A 21,375-nucleotide genomic window follows, 5' to 3' on the forward strand; every position below is an offset into this window, starting at 1 on the left:
AGAATTCTTCTGAGTGTGTGCCTTGATAGGTCATTAGGAATACTAGAGAGAGACTGTTCTTAGGTGTGGGTGATTACACTAAAAAAATAATGATGAATAAAGATAGCCCTTTCCTCAGATTATAGGGCTGGAAATGGTTTGGAAAGAAAATTGACCCAAAAAAACAAGATGAAGTAGACATTTTCATGTCTCAAAAAATAAGTTATCAATCAAAATTAATCAAAAGAGATGGGGAAGAACACTTTATACTCACTGAAGGAAAAACTCACCACTACAACCATTTGAAAATGAACATCTATGTTGCAAATATAAGGGTAGCATCATTCATAAAAGAAATATTACTAAAGCTTAAATCACACATTGAATCTCACACATCAATAGTAGGAGACTTCAGCACTGACTTTCTCCAAAGGACAGATCAAGACAAAAAGTAAGTGGGGAAATAAAGAAACTAACAGACATCTTTAATCAAATGGGACTAAACAGATATCTACAGAACATTTCTCAGCAACTCATGAAACCTTCTCCAAATTTGACCATAGAATCAGTCACAAGGCAAGCCTCAGAAGATATAAGAAGGTTGAAATAACTCCATGACTCTTATCAGCCATCCATGGATTAAAGCTAGACTTCAATAAAAGAAACACCACTTGATCATGGAAGAAACAAAGGAAGAAGTAAAAGACATTCTAGTTTTCAATGAAAATGAAGGCAAAACATACCCAAACTTATGAAACACAATGAAAGCAGTGCTAAGAGAAAAGCTCACAGCATTTTGATAAATGACGTGCCTTTATAAAGAAACTGGAGAGATCCCATACTAGTAATTTAGCAGCACACTTGATAGCTTTCTAACAGAAGGAAGCAAACACACCAACATGGATCAGTTGACAGGAAATATTCAAACTTGGGGCTGGAACCAATACATTGGAAACAAAGAGACTGATACAAAGAATCAATAAAACCAAAAGCTGGTTCTTTGAAAATATCAACAAGATAAACAAACCCTTAGCCAAACTAACTGAAAGGCAGAGGGAGAGGATCCAGATAAACAACATCAGAAACAAAAAGGGGACATAACTACAGACAATGAGGAATTCCAAAAAAAATCAATAGGACTTATTTCAAAAGCCTGTATTCCACAATTCAAAAATCTAAAGTAAACAAGTGATTTTCTGGAGAGATTTAACCTACTGAAGATAAATCAAGATCAGGAAAAAGCTTAAACAATCCAGTAACCACTAAGAAAATAAAATAAAAAGCCAGGATCCAGATGGTTTTCGTGCAGAATTCTGTCAGACATTCAAAATAGAAACAAAAGGAACATTGCTAAATTTGTTCTATGAGGCCACAGTCATGCCTAAACTACATAAAGATCCAACAAAGAAAGATAATTCAAGACCAATTTCATGCATGAACTTCCATGTAAAAAAAAAAAAAAACCTCAATAAAATAAAACTGAATCCAAGAACACATCATATACATCATCACAGGGATGCAGGGAGGGTTGAACATACACAATATCATCAATGTAATCCACCATATTAAAAAAATTTAAAGAAAAAACCACATGGTCATCTCATGAGATGGAGGAAATATGTTTGACCAAATCCAACATCCCATCATGATGAAAGTCTTAGAGAGATCAAAGATACAAGATTTATATTTAACCATAATAAAGGCTATATACAGCAAGCTTATTGCAAGTATCAAAATAAATAAATGAAGAAATATTGTAAAAAATAAATAAATGTAGAAAAATTCAAAGCAATTCCACTAAAACCAGGGACAGGAGAAGAATGCCCACTCTCTCTGTTTCTCTTCAATATAGTACTTTAAGTTCTAGCTATAGCAATAAGACAACTAAGGGAGATCAAGACATACAAATCAGCAAGGAAGAGGTCAAAACATTGCTATTTGCAGATGAGGTGGTAGTGTATGTAAGCAACCCCAAATATTACACCAGAGAACTCCTACAGCTGATAAACAGCTTCAGCAAAGTAACTGGATACAAGATTATTTTTTTTAAAAATCCGTAGCTCTCCTGTACATAAGGGACATATGTGCTGAGAAAGAAATTAAGGAAACTACATCATTCATAATATCCACAAATGCTATAATATATCTTGGTGTGACTCTAACCAAATAAGTGAAAGACCTGCATGAAAACAACTTCAATGTTCTGAAGAAAGAAAATGAAGATGTCAGAAAATGGAAAGATCTCCAAATTTCCTGGATCCATAGGATTAAGATAGTGAAAATGGCCATCTAACCAAAGGCAATCTACAGATTCAATGCAATCACATCAAAATACCAACACAGTTCTTTTCAGACCTTGAAAGAACAATTCTAAACTTCATATGGAAGAATAAAAAAACCCGGAACAGCTTAAACAATCCTAGACAATAAAAGAACTTCTGGAATTATCTCTATCCCTGACTTCAAGCTACAACACACAGCAATAATAATAAAAACTGCATGGTACTGGCATAGAGATAGACTGGTTGATTGATCGATGGAATTGAATCAAAGACCCAGAAATAAACCCACATACCTTTGGTCCATTGATTTTTGACAAGGAAGCCAGAACTGTACAATGGAAAAAAAGACAGCATCTTCAACAAATAGTGCTGATCTAACTGTATCTCTGCATGTAGAAAAATGCAAAGAGATACATATTTATCTCCCTCCAAAAAAACCTCTCACATTCAAGTGGGTCGGAAACCTCAATATAGCAGCAGATACACTAAATCTGTTAGAATCGAAGGTTGGGAAGAGCCTTGAACTCATTGGTACAGGAGAAAACTTCCTGAACAGAACACCAACAGATCAGGCTCTAAGATCAACAATCAAAAAATGGGACCTCATGAAACTGAAAACTTGTGTAAGAAAAAAAAAAAAAAACACGATCAACAGAACTAAATGTCAGTCTAAACATTAGGAGAAAAACTCATCAATCCTATTTTCAACAAAGTGCTAATATCCAAACTATACAATGGACCCAAGAAATCAAACGCCAATAAAAAAATGACTCAGTTAAATAACTGGCACAGATTTAAGAAGAATTTTCAACAGGAAAATCTTGACTGGATTAGAAGCACTTAAAGAAATGCTCACCTTCCCTCATCATCAGAGAAATGCAAATCAAAATGACTCTGAGATTCTATCTCATACCAGTCTGAACAGCTAAGATCAAAATTCAAGTTACAGCACATCCTGGCTAGGATGAGGACAAAGGGGAACAGTCCTTCCTTGCTGGTGCGAGTGTAAACTTTTACAAGCACTGGTGCTTTCTCAGAAAATTGGGAGGAGCCTTACCTCAACACCCAGCTCCACCACTACTGGATATATCCCCAAAAGATACTCAACAAGGACAACCTACTTAACCACTTTCATAGAAGTTTTATTTGTAGTAGCCAGAATATGGAAACAACCTAGATGTCTCACAACTGAAGAATGGATAAAGAAACTGTGGCACATTTACACAATGGAATACTACTCAACCATTAAAAACAAAGCAGTCATGAAATTTGTAGGGAAATGGATGGAACTGGAAATGATCATCCTGCGTGAAGAAATGCAAACCCAGAATGACACACATGGTGTGTAGTCACTTACATGTAGATTTTAGCCACATCATACAGGATAAGTATACTATGAGGCACAGACCCATAGGAGATAAGCAACATAAGAGGATCCAAGGGAGGATATATAAATCTCACTTGGTTGTAGAGTCAGCATGGACACAAGTAGTGGTTGAAGAGAGGGAACAAAGCAAGGGAGGGGGTGTAGAGAGTTAAGAGAGTAGAGATCAGAAATGAGGAGAGAAGACAGAAGACTTTTAGGGAAATGGCCTGAGGGTGTGGTATCTCTGTGACAAGCTGGAGATCTAACTCAGAGCAGACTCCTGTGAGGATATGAGGGAAATTCAAGCAGAGACTCCTAAAAGCAGAGGCCATAGAGATTGAAGAGTGCACCCACTAACTAGAGTAGTCTCCCAGTACAGGGAGGGGAACACCAACATACCCTCACTAAATTCAATCCCAAATTTACCCAGCCTTCAAGATGTGTAGGAAAAATGATAGAGCAGTTAGAGCCAAGAGTGAAGGAATACCCAAACAATGCCTGTCCAAACTCAATACCCATATTATGGGAGAGTGGCCATTTCTCTTACTATAAATGATACTCTGCTAAGGTTCCTTACAGGAGCCTGTGAGATGTCCTCTGAGAGACTCTATGTAGTAGTGCCTCAAAACATAGCTTGAAATTAATAGGCCAACATATGATGATCAGTAGGAAGTCTTGTCGAAAAGTGGGAGGAAAGAGAGAAGGACCTGGAGGTGACAGGAACTCCACAGGAGGACCAAGAGAGCAAACAACCATGCCCAAGGGATGCTAGCTAAGACAGATGCATTAACCAAGATCCATGCATCAGCTGAACCTAGGCCCCTACTAAGATGTAGCAGATGGGAAGTTTAGGAATCTTGTGAGTCCTCTAGTAAGGGAAGTGAGGTCTGCACTGAAGGCTGACTAACTTGCCAGCTTTTTGATCACTTCCCTCTGGTGGGACTTCCTTGCCAGACTAAAGTGAAGAGGACATGGTATTTCCTAATGCAACTTGATGAACTGGGTTGTATGGGAAAGGGGATTTCCCTTTACTGAGGAACAAGAAAGGGTAGAAGGATCAGGGAGAAAGGTAGGGAAGGTGATACTGAGAGGGAGGAGGGATGGGGCTACAACCATAATTTAAAGTTAATAAAAAATAAATTTAAAAACAGAAGGAATATAGGAACAATAGGAAAATAGTAGATTATTGAATCTATTCTTATAGATGTTTGGACATTGATACCAAAATTAAGCTCATAATTGGTTGCATTGGTATAGATAATTTGTATAATGATACAAAATTAAGGTTATGTTTTGAGCTTTCTGTGAACAGGATTTGACAAATTAACCATAGGTCAAGAGTTGGACCTAAAACAAGCTGACAGAGATTAAAGAGCAGGAGGGACTTTGAGTTGAGGTGTATTGAAGACAGTGTGGAGAAGAAGAAAGGGGTTATCTTAAACTCTGGCTTTAGCTTATACTTCATCTTTTAGCTCTCTGGTTTTGGGGACTTTGACCTAGTAAGCCTTAAGCCTCTAGTTTTTTGGCCTTTTCCTCCTGGGTGTTAGTTTACCTAGTGAACCTATTGGGATTTATTTCCCATCTGGACCTGATCTGGAAAGTAATGCCAGCTGTGTGCTTTCTCTTCTTCTCTGAGTTAGAAGGTTTTCACTGCAGCATATGGCCCCTGACTCTTTATTGGTAAAATTGAATGTCTGGGATTTTCATTTTTGTTTATAACAACGTTTGCAATTCAAAACATTCACCCAACATTCTGTCTGAACTGTTACAGCATAAAAAATTCATCTGATCATGGTAATTCTGGGAGAAAAAAAAGGTTTATATTTAAAAGATAATGTCCTGTTGCTATGCCTAGATCATGAGACATCCCCTGCCTCCAAGACACCAGCAGGAATATGAGTATGATGCAAACATATAAGGGTTTTTATTCAAGCTTGAGCTTAAGCCATCAATCATCCCTGACACAGTAATTCAGAAAGAGAGTCCCTGAGCCTAGAGAGGGTAGAGTTTTTAAGAAAAACCACAAGCGGGGAATTCCAAGCCTTGGCATTACACAGTTGGGTAAGAAGTGAGTAGGTAGATTGAGGTAGATTGACCTTTAAGCTGATTGTTTTGGACCAGTTGGCCAATCCATAAGGAGGAAACAGGCTATTGAAAAAGGAACTTTGACTTGGGCAATGCCCTGAACTATGTATGTACTTTTATTTCACTGGTTGGCTCCAGGTGCTGGGCCTAATTATTCTTGCCAAGTTCATCCTGTGGGCCTATTTGTTGTTGCCAAGTTTCCCCTGGCATTTTTCACTTGCCAGTTTCCTTTTGTATATATTTTTAAATGCCAAGATCTTCATGGGAGAACTTGGGTCACCTAAAGGACAGGGATATTCAAAATGGTGTCTGAAAGACAAGATGGTGTCAGTTCTGCCCTTGCTCTCTCACCTGTTGTATTTCAGTTGGTGTTGACATTTAAAGATTTGTGTGTTTGGTTGTGTTAAAGGAGGGTCTCTTGTAGCCAGGTTGAAGTCAGAGTATAAAATTGAGGCTAACCTTGAATCTCTGATCTTCTGGCCTCTGCTTCTCAGATAATGAGATCACAGGAAGGGGCCAACATACATAGTATATGTGGTGCTAGAGATGAAAACCAGGGCTTTCTACATGCCAGACAAATACTATACTAACTAAAATACATGCACAGGCCTACAACATGTTGTTTAAAGAACACAGTTAAGTCCATAAGAGAGCTTTCAGGCTGTTTCCTGGGGACTGGGTTTCCCACTTGAGTCAGTTTAGTGGGAGTCACGTGTCTCCACAGGGAAAATGCAAAGATTTTTCTCCCTTGAGTGAGTGACCAGAAGTGCTGTGAGAACAAAAACAGAAATATAAAAGAAAGGAACCTGATAGGTACCAGGTATGGGGGAGAAGAAAGCTATTGTAGATGTGGGGAAGAATGTAGACAAAGCAGAGCAGGGACATCTGGATGAATCCAAAGTGAACGTGACCCTGGGCTATGTGAATAAAATGAAAAAATAAAAATAAAAAATAAAGGAATGACTGGGGTAGTTTTCCAGCTCAGCAGACCTCTGTCCTCAGCTCCAACCACAGCCCCCAGAAATGATTAAAGCAGTGGCCTTCCATTATTAGAAGTTATTTGTTTACATACCAGGATGCTATTTTTTTGAGACAGATTCTCGGAATGGACTTGACTTACCTGACATACTTTCTAGACAAGGCAGGCCTTGACCTCACATAGATCAACCTCCTACTTCTAGACAGAGTACTCGAATTACAGGCATGTGTCAACCTGCTAGGCTCTGATTTTTTGTTTTAATGTGTGTGGGGGGTTGTTTTGTTTTGTTTTGTTTTTTGAGACATGGTGTCTCTGTGCATCATTGCCAATCCAGGAATATCACTGTAAATCACGCTAACCTTGAATTTATAGAGATTCACCTTCATCAGCCTCTCAAGTGCTGAGACTAAGGATCTGTGCTACCATGCCTGACATGACTTTCTAATAGCCTAGTTGAAGTCACAGTATGTGATTTCAGACATATCTAGACATGTGGGTATGAAAGCCCTCGTTTTATTCAGCAAGGTTTCTCTCTGTAGTCTTGCATACCCTGGACTTGCTTTATAGACCAGAGTGATGTTTAACTCACACAAAACAGCATAGCTGTGCCTCCTGGAGATCTGGGATTATAGACATGTACAACCATGCCTGGCTCAGATTTTATATATATGATTAAAACACTATTTATTAAATATATATTAATTACATTATGTATTTATTAAATATTTTATATAAATATATTAAAATATAGATTGAATAAATATATATTTACATACAGGTTAAAATATATTTATATACATTAATGATTTGGTATTTTTGAGACAGTGTTTCTCCTTTTACCCGTGGCTGTCTTGGACAAGATGTGTAGAATAACCTGACCTTGAACTGACAGAGACTGGCCTGCTGCTGCCGGCCAGAGTGCTGGTCCTAAAGGCCTGTGCCACCAAACCTGGCTCAGATTTTTGTTTGAATCTTATTTTTTGTTTTGCTTTGTTTTGAATAGCGCGTTTCTCTGTGTAGGCCTGTCTGTCCTAGACTCTCTGTCAACCAGGCTGACATTGAACTCACAGAGATCGGCCTGTGTCTGATTCTTGTGTGCCTGGATTAAAGGCTTATGTAATCACGTCTGACAAGACCTTAGACTGTTAAGAATTTTTTAGGAGGGTTTCTTATATACTAAATTTTTTATAAGATTTATGAGTGGGTGGATGAAAGGACCTCTGATTATATTATCTGTGTGTGTGTGTGTGCGTGCATGCACAGACATTAAATCAGACATCCCTGACGTCCTCACAATCCTTTTTTGATCAGAGCTTTTGTTCTCCTTATTAAATTTTATTTTATTTTTTTAGAAAAGTATCTCTTAGCCTTCCTGTGTGTAAGAGGGAGTCAGATGCACTGGAACTGGATTCACAGACAGTAGTAGATGTTGGGGATTGAACCTAGGCCCATCTGGAGCAGCAGGCACCGCCATAACGACTGAGCCATCACTCCAGCAGTGCGTCATGTAATTTTAAAAATGGAGTATTAATCACTGTCACACAAAATCGCTACAATTCATCTGACAGTGGGATGTTGGGGTGAAAAAAGCTCAGAGACCGCCTGCCACTGCCTGCACTGGGACGATGGGGTGTGCCCCCACACCCAGCTCTTTAAAAATATATTTAAAAGAGATTTATTACCTGTGTCTGATTGACGTAATCAAAGTTGCAGAGACCCAAAGACCCTTCACAAGCTACTGGCACTGAAATTAGTAGCAACCTCTTCTCTAGCTCTCAGGGACTGGACATTTTTTACTGCAGCAGCAGCAGGAGAAGCAGCAAAGTGTGTGGACTTCTGGGACAGGGGGCGGGGCGATGACGTCACAAAGCTCCTGGACAATATTGTTTCCAGGGAAACTATGGCGTGCCAGGAAGATTCACAGACCCCGAGTACAGTGGAAAGGCCATGAGAGCTCTGAGGATGACGATGCGTCACAGAGCTGCAGCAGCATTAAGAGCAGCCAAGCGCCTCTTTGCCCGCCAACCGTGAGGGTAGCTGAGGAACGCCGGCATGTGACGTTGGGAACCGCACGCGGTGGATTCCGGGATTTGTCGGCGACACGCGGGCCACAGTCCATCCTGCAGACAGGGAGAGATGTAAAGGAGAGATGTAGAAGCATGACTACAAGGAATCCCAGTATGCGTCACACCGCCTGGAAGCCATTTTTATAGGTCTCAGGTACAATCCCAGAAGTCCTTGCTCCGAAGCCATGTTTGTAGTTCTCAGGCAAGTGGGATTGCATGAGACTTAGCCGCAATGCATCTTGGGATTGTTGGTCCTTCCCTGAGACTCCAGCGCTCCGATGTGGGAAACGAATGTCTTCTGGGATTAGAAGCTTTGTATCACCGTGGCGGGGGTCAGGGAGATGGCTGGAAGTGGGAAGTAGGGAAGGAGGGTGACTTCCTATCCTCCACGCCCGGAAGTCCCTGCTCTAGCAAGGCGGTTGAGGAATGGAAGCCAGAAGTGGCGGGACTTCCGTGATAGGTGAGCCAATATCCGGACCGTTTTCCCAGATCAGCATCCTTCTTATCCCAAGCTGTTTGACAGAGTTCCACCTCATTCTCACACGCGGGAAGGCTGGGGGGGTTCCCCGCCTCCCTCCTCCTACCCACCTCCTGCTGTCCATTCGTCTGTCTGTCTGGAGTCCAGGAGCGGCTAGTGCCTGGTGCAGAACCACAGGCAGGGAGATGGCGGGAAGAGAGGGTCATAGTCCTCTGTTCCCACCAAGCCTGCATGCATCCTGGAGGAGATGAGTGCACCCAGTCCCCCCCCCACCCCCTCGTGGGTCAGGTTGTGCTCGACCTTATATAGGGTGTTCTGGGGTCCTCTTCTGTCCTGTGGATGCATGAGGAGGCAGGACACTATAAATAATGCTTAGAGTGCTGAGGGCTCAGTAAATAAGGTGCTCTGTGCTTAGTGGTTAGGTTGCTGGGGACTTAGTACATAAGGATCCTGCCACCTCTGCTGGCCTGAAGGCATACACTCATGCTGAACAATGTACAAATAGTGCTTAGAGTGCTGGGCCTCAGTAGATAAGGTGCTCTGTACTTAGTGGTTATGGTGCTGGGGACTTAGTTCATAAGGCTCTAGCCACATCTACTGTCCTGGATGCATACACACATGAGCAAAGAAAAAAAGTAAGAAGTGGAGGAAGGAAGGAAAGAAAGAAAGATGTGTTTGTTCGTTTTGTTTTATTTTGTTTTCTTACAGAAAATCACCCAGCTAATTGAAACGTGGTAGTATTTGGCATTTATTTGTTGAACTTGAACCAACGTACACAGGTAAATATTCAGGTATTCTGTAGTGATATAAGTAATTGATGTTTTTCTGCATGGTGAATAAAATATTTTCAGCCAGAAGAAAGTTGTGGAATATGGCAAAGCAATACATTATATTTACACAGTGTATCAAATAAGAATGATTTGGTGAACTTTTTCAGAGGAAGCTTCTCCTATTAAAAAGGAAGAACCATCTCTCTCTTAAAGCATTTTCTCGAGGGACTGACACCCTCCCAGTACCCAGGAGATTCTTACTTCAATAAATTCTGGATTGACAATTTTGATTGCTTACTTCCTGCTTTCCTATGTAGAAATCATACACCATACCCAGCAAATAGGACCGGGAAAGGATAGGAAAGGTAAAGAAAGAAAGGGGAAAGGGAAAGGGAAAGGAAAGGAAAGGAAAGGAAAGGAAAGGAAAGGAAAGGAAAGGAAAGGAAAGGAAAGGAGAAGGGAAGGGCAGGGAAAAGCAAAGTGATGGGAAAGGGAAGGGAAGGAAAAGAAAAGGGAAGGGAAGGGCAAAGGGAAAGGATGGGAAGATGGAAGGAAGGGAAGTGAAAGAAAAGGAGAAGGGAAATGGATGGGATGAGAAAGGGAAGGGAAAAGGAAGGGATGGAAAAGGAAGGGGAGGGGAGGGGAGGGAAGGGAAAGAGAAGGGAAGGGATGGAAAGGAAAGGGGAAAGGAAAAGGAACAGAAGGGATGTGAACGTGAAGGAAAGGGTAGGGGAAATGAAAGGGACAGGAAAGCGAAGGAAAGGGAAAAGGAAGGGAAGGGAAAGAGAAGAGAAAGGGGGAAAGGAAGGGAAGGGAAAGGGAAGAAATAGGGAATAGAGAAGAAAAGGGAAGGAAAAGAGAAAGGAAGGGAAGAAAAAGGAATAGGCAGGGAAAGCGAAGGGAAGGGAAAAGAAAGGGGAGGGGAAAGAAGGGAAAGATAAGAAAGGGGAAAGTGAAGGGAAAGGGAAAAAGAAAGGGAAAAGAAGCAAAAAAAGGGAAAGGGAATGGAAGAGAAGGAAGGGAAATGGAATGGAAGGAAAAAGAAAGGGGAAGGGCAGGGAATGGAAGTGAAGGAAAGAAAGGAAAGGGAACAGCAATGGGAAGGAAAGGGATCGGAGTGGGAAAGGAAAGAGAAGGGGAAAGAAAAGGAAAAAAGGGAAAGGAGGGGAAGGGAGAGGAGAATGGATGGGATGGAAAAGGGAAGGGAAAGGGATGGGAAAGGAAAGTGGGGAAGGAAAGGGAGGGGAGGGGTGGGAAAGGGAAGGAAAGGAACAGCAATAATTATAGCTCTGGTAGTATACATGCTTAGCATGGGTGCAGAGTTCAATGATCAACAATGAAGGGAAAGGGGAGCAGTGCAAGACTAAAATACAACATGGGTTAATATCAGTGTATGAATCAAAGTAGAAAATAAGCCCAACATTTTTTAAATGTCTGATTCTATTTATATGCCACTCTACAAACAACAAAATTATACAGACAGAAAGCAGAACTGTAACCAGGAGAGAGCAAGGACAAAACAGACTGCAAAAGAGCATTAGAGGACTTTTGTTTTGTTTTAATTTTCAATACAGGACTTCTCTGTGTAGCCTTGGCTATCCTGGGATCTCTTTGTAAAGCAGCCTGGCCTCAAACTCACAAAGATTTACTACAGATGCCTCCCTGAGTGTTGGGATTACAGGCATGCACCACCGTGCCCTGGTTTATAAGAGTACTTTTTATAGGGAAGAAAATGTACAATGTCTTGGTTGTGGTAGTAATTATACTAGTGTATGTAATTGCTTAAAACCACTGAACTGTTTGCCTAATTTTTCACACAAAGATTATACATGAATAAACCACATAAATTATACAAGATATAACAGTGAAAAGTATACATTTCACACTTCAGATCATAATTTATGCAACAGTTTGAGTTTCATTTAAAAAAACAAAAGGAAAGAAAGAAATCTTCCCTTTGTTTATGTGGTCAGAGTATGGCCAAAGCCAAACACATTGTATCAGAAACTGTGGGTCAAAGTTGAAGGAACAAACTGGCCTTGGGCATTAAGATGGAAAGGGAGTGAGGGTGAAGATGCCTAAGTGCGAGGTCAGAGCATGAGCAGAACAAGAAGTGTGTCCACAGAATCCATCATAAGCACAAACACATCAGAGCACAAGCAAGTTGGACAGACCCTGTGTGAAGGCATCCTGACATGGGCTTTTAGATCCAACAGGGCTGGAAATGAGGGAGGAGGATACAAAATGAAGAAATACCTCAGTAGGGAGAGAAAACAGGTCGTTATAAACAACAGCAAAAACAAAAAAAAAAAACAAGGTGTGTGTGTGTGTGTGTTTGTGTGTGTGTAAAGCCTGATTTCTCACTGTTTGAAAAGACCATTACAACATGAAAAATGCAAATGCTAGATTTCTGGGCTGAAGTCAAAAGTACTGAATTAGTTCACAGTTTTCAATGTACAGAGACAGAAATACATATATATGTGTAAATATGGATAAATATATCCTCTAGCTCCAATCATGAAGAGAACCTGGGAATACTTGTAACTCAACAGCAGTAAAGATGCTACCTGGGAGAAATTAGCTTCCACTGAGGAATAGTTGATTACAGGGCCTCACTTCCTTATTGTGTAAGCAGCCTCATATTAGACACTTTCCACAAAGGAGAAGAAGTGTGTGTGTGTGTGTGTGTGTGTGTGTGTGTGTATGCCAGAAATACCTTAGGTCGAAAAGTAGTCCTACCTCAAGATCCAGTTATACAACTCCTAAGCATATATCCAAAAGATGCTCAAGTATACAACAAGGACATTTGCTCAATCATGTTTGTAGCAGCTTTATTTGTAATAGCCAGAAGCTGGAAACAACCCAGATGCCCCTCAGTTGAGGAATGGATAAGAACTTGTACTACATTTACACAGTGGGATATTACTCAGCAATCAAAAACATGGAGATTTTGAAATTTGCAGGCAAATGGTGGAAACTGGGAAATACCATCTGAGTGAGGTATCCCAGAAGCAAAAAGACACACAGGGTATATACTCACTCATAAGTGGATATTAGACATATAATATTGGATAAACATACTAAAATCTGTACAACTAAAGAAATTTATCAAGGAGGAGGACTCTGGCTAAGATGCTCAATCCTTATTCAGAAAGGCAAAGAGGATGGACATCAGAAGAGGGAAAAAACAGGGAACAGGACAGGAGCCTGGCAGTTCAGTGTCCAAGTGGATTCCATAATAATGGAAGAGTCCCAGGGACCGTCTCTGATATGAACTCAGTGGCTGACTCTTTGATCACCTCCATCTGAGTGGGGAGCAGCCTTACCAGGCCACAGAGGAACACAATGCAGCCACTCCTGATGAGACCTGATAGACTAGGAACCATCAGTGGACTAGGGGAGGCGCATGAGTGGGGAAAAGGGGGTTGAGAAGGGAGGAAGAGCTCCAGGTGGGAAACAAAATGAATAAACTGTAATTAATAAAAATATAAACAAAAAGTAATGATGCTCAAAGAACGATGGAAATGGGACATGCCAAAAAGACACAGAAGGGGCTGGAGGGATGGCTCAGTGGTTAAGAGCGCTGGTTGCTCTTCCAAAGGTCCTGAGTTCAATTCCCAGCAACCACATGGTGGCTCAAAACCATTTATAATGAGAACTGCTACCCTCTTCTGTCCTGCAGGCGTATGTGCAGGCAGAACACTGTATAAATAAGAAAAATTCTTTAAAAAAAAAGAGAGAAAAGACACAGAAGGCAGATATATAAGTTCTCACTGGTCAAATGACAAAACATTTAAAACATCAAAATGGTCTGAATATTTATGTCCTCCTAAAATTCCTATGTTGAGGTCCTAATACCCAGAGTAACAGAACTGCATGAAATCTTTGGGAGGTACTTAGGTATTGGAGGTGAAGTCCTTATAAAAGGTTCATAACCTTATTAAAGAGATCCTATAAAATCATGTGGCCCTTTAGGCCACTGAGGTTAAAGTGAGAACAGGACTGTATACAAGCATGACCCCAAGTAGCCCTCATATTTTAACTTTAGACTTTCCAGAGTTTACAACTGTGAACAGTAAAGCCTTTGTTTATGAATCATTTGTCTTGTAGCTCCAGCAGACTAACACAAAAAATAATAGTACAGCCCACTATAGAATGCACATAAATCATGAATCCATACTGATGTAAGTGCATGGCAAATGCATTAACATTCTGATGAGGACCAAGACACAGAGTGTCAGGGTATTCATGGGGGCACAGAGTATTATCTCTTAGTAGAAAAGCCTTGTAGATACTGATTACAAGTAATCAGATTGAAAGTATGTACTACCTGATAAGACACAGCATGTGCAAGTGTTGTAACCTTGCTTAAGTGTATGCAGTAATCCATGAGAGCACAGAGAGCTGAGAGACCATCTACAAAGATAACTAACCTGGGATATTAGCTATATAGTACATGATAACAGTAGTACAACCCACAGACCCAAATAAAATGGAGGGTACAAGAGAGGACACTTAATTACCACTAAAAAGAGGAAATAAATTAGATATCACAGACATGGAAAGTGGAGGGATAGAGAAAATGGGTGGGAGAAGGGGGTGAAGAGAAGAACAGGATGGGGGATTGGGTGTGGGAAAAGTGGGGATGAGGGGTGAGAGGGCTAGGAGAGAAGGGAAATTGGTGTTGGGCATCTCTGAGACAAGATGAAGACCTGGAATTTTGGAGGTACCTGGGAAGATATGGGGGTGGTGAGCCTGTCTGAGCCTCCTAGCAGGTATATTGAGAATGAAGTGGACATATCCTGTAGCCAGTGGAGGGAGGGGGACACCATCAAACTCACAAAACACTTGACCCAAATTTCTTCACCTACAAGATATGCAGGGATAAAAGATGGAACAGAGATTGAAGAAAGGGTAACCAATGACTGGCACAACTTGAGACCCAACCCATGGGAGAGACCCAACTTCTGACACTATTAATACTATGCTATGCTTGTAGATAGGGGACTAGCATAACTATCATCTGCGAGGCTTCATCCAGCATGTAATGGAAACAGTTGCAGATTCCCACAGCCAAAGAAACATTAGGCAACAACTCACAGAGTCTTGTGGAAGAGTTAGAGGAAGGATTGAGGGAGCAAGAGGAGTAGGACACCACAAGACAACCTGGACTAGTCCTTTCCTCCTACACATATGATATTGATGGGCTGCTTGTCCTCAAGTGGGTCCCCTAATATCTAGAGCAGGGGCTATATCTGATTTGTATTCTGTTGCCTCATTCTGGATCCCATTGCTCTAGCGGGGCTGCTTTGTCATGACTCAGTGAAAAAGGAGATACTTAATCCTGATGTAACTTTATGTGCCAGGGTGGGTTGGTTGGTGTTGGGGTGTTATAGGGAAAGTGGGTGGGGAGGTGGGACTTGGAAGAGAGAAGGGAGTGGGGTTGTAAGTGGGATATAAAATGAACAAATAGATAAGTTAATGAAGAAAAAATGTAACTGATCTGTAGTCATCAAAAGTGACAATATCATGAAAAAGATTAGGGAAATGTTCCATATTGAAAGAGACTAAATAGATAAAGAAACAATGCAACACTTAAATGTACCAACTTCTTTCGATATTTATGTGAGTAATAACATAGTCAATAAAACTCAAATTAAATGGAATTTAATTTTAATTTGTCAGCGTGAATTTTCTGTTTTGATAACTGCACTGTCATTATGTAGGACAACGTTCCTATTTGTATAAAATTGACACTAAACCATTCTGAGTGACAGGGCATAAGGCCAGCAGCTTCCTCTTAAAAAGTCCAAAGTAAAACAACCATTAACTGTGTACCATATTTGGAACATTTTTAAAGTTTGTTATTGTTTCAAAATTGTTGTGGGGAAAGCTGGGCATGGTCTTTAACACCAGCACTTGGGAAGCAGAGGAAGGCAGATCTTTGTAGGCTCAAGGCCAGCCTGGTCTACATAGGGAAGCCCAGGATAGCCAGGGCTCTGTAGGGAATCTGTCTCAAAAAACAAACAAACTAATTAACCAAATAATATTGTTTTAGGTAGAAGAACAATGTAACTAAAAACTGAACAAGATTAAAAACAAAACTGATTCTCCACAATGGCAGTCTGGGTAAGACTGTCTGTAAGACACTGACAAGTGAAATGACAAGACATTTTGGAGCAGCAAAACGATTCTCTAAATACAGCCCACAGTCATCTTTTTTTTTTATTGTGTATGTGTGTGTTGGGGGGGTGTTCATGATGTGGGTAAAGGATGAATACTAGTGAACACATGGGAAGGTCAGATGACAACTCTGTGCAATCATTTCTGCCTTACACCTTTTCAGGAATTCAGGGATCAAACTCAGGTCTCCAGGCTTGCCCAGCAAGAGCCTTTATGTGCTAAGCAATCCTATCAACCTGCAAGCGATTCTCTTAAATGACCTCAATTAGGTAATAGTGAGAAAAAAAATGTGAAGGGTCCCTTCTCTTAAACAATTTCTTAGGAATGAATAAATAATAAAAGGAGATGAGCAGAACATTAGTACACTAGTGCTACCAACGACTAAATCATCCAAACACAACCTAAGCACCTCTTGAGACCAGCTGCTGGGCTGGTAGCTAAAATTCCTTGCAAGGGTAAAACTGGAATTACCCTGAAATAAAAGCTTTCCAGGATCTACAGTAAACTTGTAATTACATCCTGTTTATCTATACATAACAACACAAAGAGATACAAATAGGAAAATAAGCCTTCGTGAACCCTGTCAAAGTATAAACAGCAGTGTATCTGCCAAACTGTTCCATATGAGGAATTCTCTGATGAATAAAGGGAACAATCAAAACACGTGAAAGCTGAGTGAGAGAGAGCACTGGCTCTCTTTACCCAAGAGGCTGGCTGTCTTTACTTAAGAAGAATCATTTCATTCTGAAATGCTGGCACTTACGTCCTGAAACAATCTTCCTAGAAATGTGCACGAATCCTGTGGCCTTTCCAAGTACCTGGCTTTGTTTGACTGGATGTCCAAGCTCCCCCACCCCACCTGCCCGAGGGCAGGCTGAAGGCAGCACTGGACTCTGCAGTGTCTTTTCAGGAGGACTGGCTCCAGCATCACTCTTCCTCAGGATGCAGGGCACAAGTGTATCCCTAGGAACTCCACACAGTGTGCTCCCGCCCTCCTAACTACGGCAGCACGAGGGCGGAGTTCCGGGTATCAGCAGCCAGTAGCCAGCACAGAAGCTCTTGTCTGAATGCCGGCAGGCTCTCCCGACCTGCCCAGCCCGCCAGCTCCTGGATGCAATGCCGAGGCCTCGCCCCATGACCTCCATCCTGCGAGTTCCTCACACACGCCCACAGCTCAACCGCTCCCCGACGGCGGACACCCATAGACCCGCCACTCCTCTACCTTGGGACCCAACGCTCTTGCCTCCCCGCCTCCAAGCCGCGACGACCTGCCCCGCAGAGTCCATTGGATGGCTGCCCAGGGGCGGAGGCGGAGCTCAGGAGGGCGGAGGCAGAACCTGGGGGGGGAGGGGGGAGGAGGAGGGGAAGGAGCCTGGGGGCGGAGGCGGAGCCCGGAGGGTGGCGGCAGAGCCCGGAGAAGGAGGGAGGCTGAGACTGTGAGCGAAGTTGGAGCCCTAGCAGCACCCGCCCCACACCCTTACCTGGCTTCTCCTGGTCTCAGCCTACCATGATGAAGTAGTCCACTAGCCAAGCCACGACCGCCACCACCGCGCCCGGGAAGCGGGTTCCTGTCGCCAATGCTCGCCACCGCCGCCCACCAGGCCAGGGCGAGCTCAGCATTTTCCCTTCAGCGTCTGTAGCCATAGCAATGGCGCTTCTGCCATGCTTGACAATGGAGGCGCGCACTGCGCCTGCGCTAAGTGTACATCAAAGCATTTCTCTTCTGTTTTCAAACCCTTCGTCTTTAGTTACTTTTCTATCACTGTGCTAAGATATCATGACTAAGGCTGCTTACAAAAGAAACATTTGGTTGGGTACCTACAGTTTCAGAGGTAAGTCCATGTCCATCATGGCAGGGACCATAGTGGCAGGCAGAGCACCAGACAGAACAGTGGCTGTGAGCTTACATCTGATCTACAAGTATGAGGCAAAGAGCTAACTGAGAATGGTGTGGGATTTTAAAACCTCAAAGCCCACCCATAGTGACACACCTCTTCAACCAATATCACACTTCCTAATTTTTCCAAAACAGTTCCAACAACGGGGGTACCATATTTTCAAACATATGAGACTATAGGGGTCATTTTCATTCAAACAACTACACTCCTCAATAGCTTCCTATGGAGCCAAGAATTGAGATAAAAATTTTGAATGTCCCAAAGTATCCCAAACACTCAGATTCTTGAGCAGTTTTGTTGTTGTTGCTCGCTCCTGTTTTGTTTTTGAGACAGAGTTTCATATAGTCCAGGTTGACCTTCATTCCTGACCTTCTTGATGCTCCATTTACAGGCATGTGTCACCACACTTGCTTTATGATCTTTTTCTTTTGTTTGTTTTTGCATTGTTTTATTGTTATTTGTTTTGCTTTTCAAGAGAGCATTTCCTTGTTGCTTTGTCTGGGCTGGACTAGGTCTGTAGAGCAGTATAGCCTTGAACTCACAGAGATCCAGTGTGTGCCACTAAGCCAGCTGACCTCTTTTTTTTTTTTTTTCGGATGGGGATATTTTTATCTATTGCATAGATGATGATAAGAGTATTTTACTTGTATGAATATAAGTGTATCACATGTGCGCCTTATATCCCAGGAAGTCATGTGGCATCAAATTCCCTGAAACAGGAACTAAAGAAGATTGACAGCCACCATGGACATGCTGGGAACTAGGCAAAAAAAAAAAAAAAAAAAAAAAAAAGCAGAGAATGTTTTGTTTTGTCTTAAGTTTTATTATTTATTATGTATACAATATTGTTTGCATGTACACCTGCATGCCAGAAGAGGGCACTATATTTCATTATAGATGGTTTTGATCCACCATGTGGTGGAAATTGAACTCATGACCTCTGGAAGAGCAGCCAGTGCTCTTAACCTCTGAGCCATCTCTCCAGCCACACAGAAAGTATTTTTCATCACTAAGCAAGCCATCTCTTCAGTCCCTTGGGCTTCCTCTTCAATTATTATTATTATTATTATTATTATTATTATTATTATTATCATTGTTATTATTATTCCTTTCTTCTTCCCTAGTATATTCTAAATAAATTCACCTTCTTTCATTTCCTCTACTGAACTAAAATTTTTTTACCTCTAGGCCTTTGAATATATATATTCTTTATCCCTTTTGGGGTGTTAAGTACCTCTTGCTTTTCTTTAGGTTTCATAGTGTAATTTATAGTGATATCTGCATTTCTATGCATGGTCTATAGGTTTTGTTTTGGGTAGATTGCCCCACAAGACTGTAAGCTTATAGAGAAAAAAATGGTGTTTGCATGATTCATTTTTGTGTGTTCAGGACTTAGCACAGTACTGAATACCTAATTCACAAACAGTAACTGTCTGCAGAAGGACAAATAACATGTTAAACAGTAAATGCTATTAACAAAGTTTTCATAATCTGATAGTAGTACAGAATTCCCACCTAGAGGATGGGAGCACATAGCATTTTATTTGTTAATGCCAGCCATTGTGCTATCTGTAATAAACTCCTGAAGTATTTTTTATCTTTGTTCTGTTTCTGCTGTTAGTAGGACAGCCTCTATGTCTGTTGCCTTCTCTGTGTTCTCTTTCATTTATCCCATAACAAGTTACTTTCTGAAAGCTTTAGTGAGCTTTAGCATCTGGCTTTATCATATGGAAATACAACCTGTATCTATCTGTTTTGTACAGAAGCTAGAAATACAGCTCAGAGGTAGAACATTTCCTTTACATATATGAGGTAAAGAAAGAGGAGAAAGAGGAGGAGGAAGAAAGGGAACAGGAGAAGCAAAACTTTGCTTTTCTTTATGTAGATGCACTGCCTTAAATACAGGGGTTAACAGTCTTCCTATCTCTGCCTTCCAGATAAGATAGAAATTACAGGTACAGCAACAGTGTTACTTATTTGGTGTTAGTTTTTATCCTGGTCCTTCTGACATTCGCTGTATACGTACTCATACATAGTTGGTTTTAAGTACACGTTCATTTTCTGAGAAGAATCTATATTTTCATTAGGTTTTATGAGAGATCAGGTCCTCAGAAAATACCCTGGGCTTTGCATCCTGCCATACTTATCCCTAGGAGACCATCTCCACAAAGCTGATTGTGTCCACTCTGTACATCAGTAGATGTTGTGACTTCAGGATGCATCTTGTTTTTAAGAGCATGCTGTAAACAAGCCCTAAGCTTAACAGGCATTTTATTCCTCATGAAAAAAAAAAAGTTCATCATAAAATGTCCTGACCGAAAAGATCATCTGAGATCATTGTACAATGTACAAATTAGATTTAGGGCCCCAAAATAATTCAGTTGAAATGTGGGGAAGAAATTGAAACACCATTATTCAGCAAGCTTTTAGAGTATATACACATATATATATGCACATAAATATGATGAAATGATGTACATATAAACACAACTTAAGAATTCTTGGTCATACACACAAAAGGTGGAACTTAATTAAGCAGGATTTTTTTTTCCTTCCTGTTTTTTTGCCAGGAAATTTTTGAACATGTTCCTCCTCTATCCTCCCTTCCCCTCCGCTTTAGCACTTTGGGAAGCACATTGACAGAGGCTCCCCACCCATGCAAACCACAATCATACATGTGCTTTCTAAGATTTTCTAACAAAAGTCTTCTAGTTGCCAGTCTGAGACCTCGACTAAAATAATACTTGGTCTTTCCAAGTACATTCGTTAGACTGGGATGTCCAAGCTCCCCCACCTCACCCGCTCTAGGGCAAGCAGGAGGCAGCACTGGACTCTCTGCACTTCCTTTCCGGGAGGACTGGCCCCAGCATCACTCTTCCTCAGGATGCTGGGCACAAGTGTAATCCTAGGAACTCCACACAATGTGCTCAAGCCCTCCCAACCCCGGCTGCCAGGGGGCGCGGTCCCGGGTACCAGCGGCCACCAGAGAAGCTCTTGGCAAAACCTGGGCGGGCTCTCCCGACCCACCCAGCCCGCCAGCCCCCTGCTGCAACACCGTGGCCTCTCCCAGTGACCACCATCCTGCGGGTCCCTCACACACGCCTACACCAAGCCAGGCTCAGCCTCTCCACGATGGCCAACACCCATGGACCCGCCTCTTCTCCACTGGAGGACCCAACTCTCTCTCCTTTCCACTTCCCAGCTGCGATGCCAGGCCCAGCCCCGCCTAGCCCACTGGATGGCTGCTGGGGACGAAGGCGGAGCCCAGAGGTGGAGAAGGGGGAGGAGC

General features: G+C 41.7%; 1 protein-coding gene across 1 annotated transcript in view; it reads right to left on the reverse strand.

The window, feature by feature from the left end:
- The window catches only part of LOC132651066 (vomeronasal type-2 receptor 116-like), a gene marked incomplete at its 3' end in the record, with an annotated part of 44,305 nt that extends 35,812 nt beyond the window's left edge, over positions 1 to 8,493 (reverse strand). The window contains exon 1 of the mRNA XM_060376372.1: positions 8,374 to 8,493. The remainder of the gene's footprint in view (positions 1 to 8,373) is intronic.
- Between the last annotated feature and the right edge of the window lie 12,882 nt (positions 8,494 to 21,375).

Source organism: Meriones unguiculatus (genome assembly GCF_030254825.1).
Source record: "Meriones unguiculatus strain TT.TT164.6M chromosome 13 unlocalized genomic scaffold, Bangor_MerUng_6.1 Chr13_unordered_Scaffold_39, whole genome shotgun sequence".
Lineage (NCBI taxonomy): Eukaryota > Metazoa > Chordata > Mammalia > Rodentia > Muridae > Meriones > Meriones unguiculatus.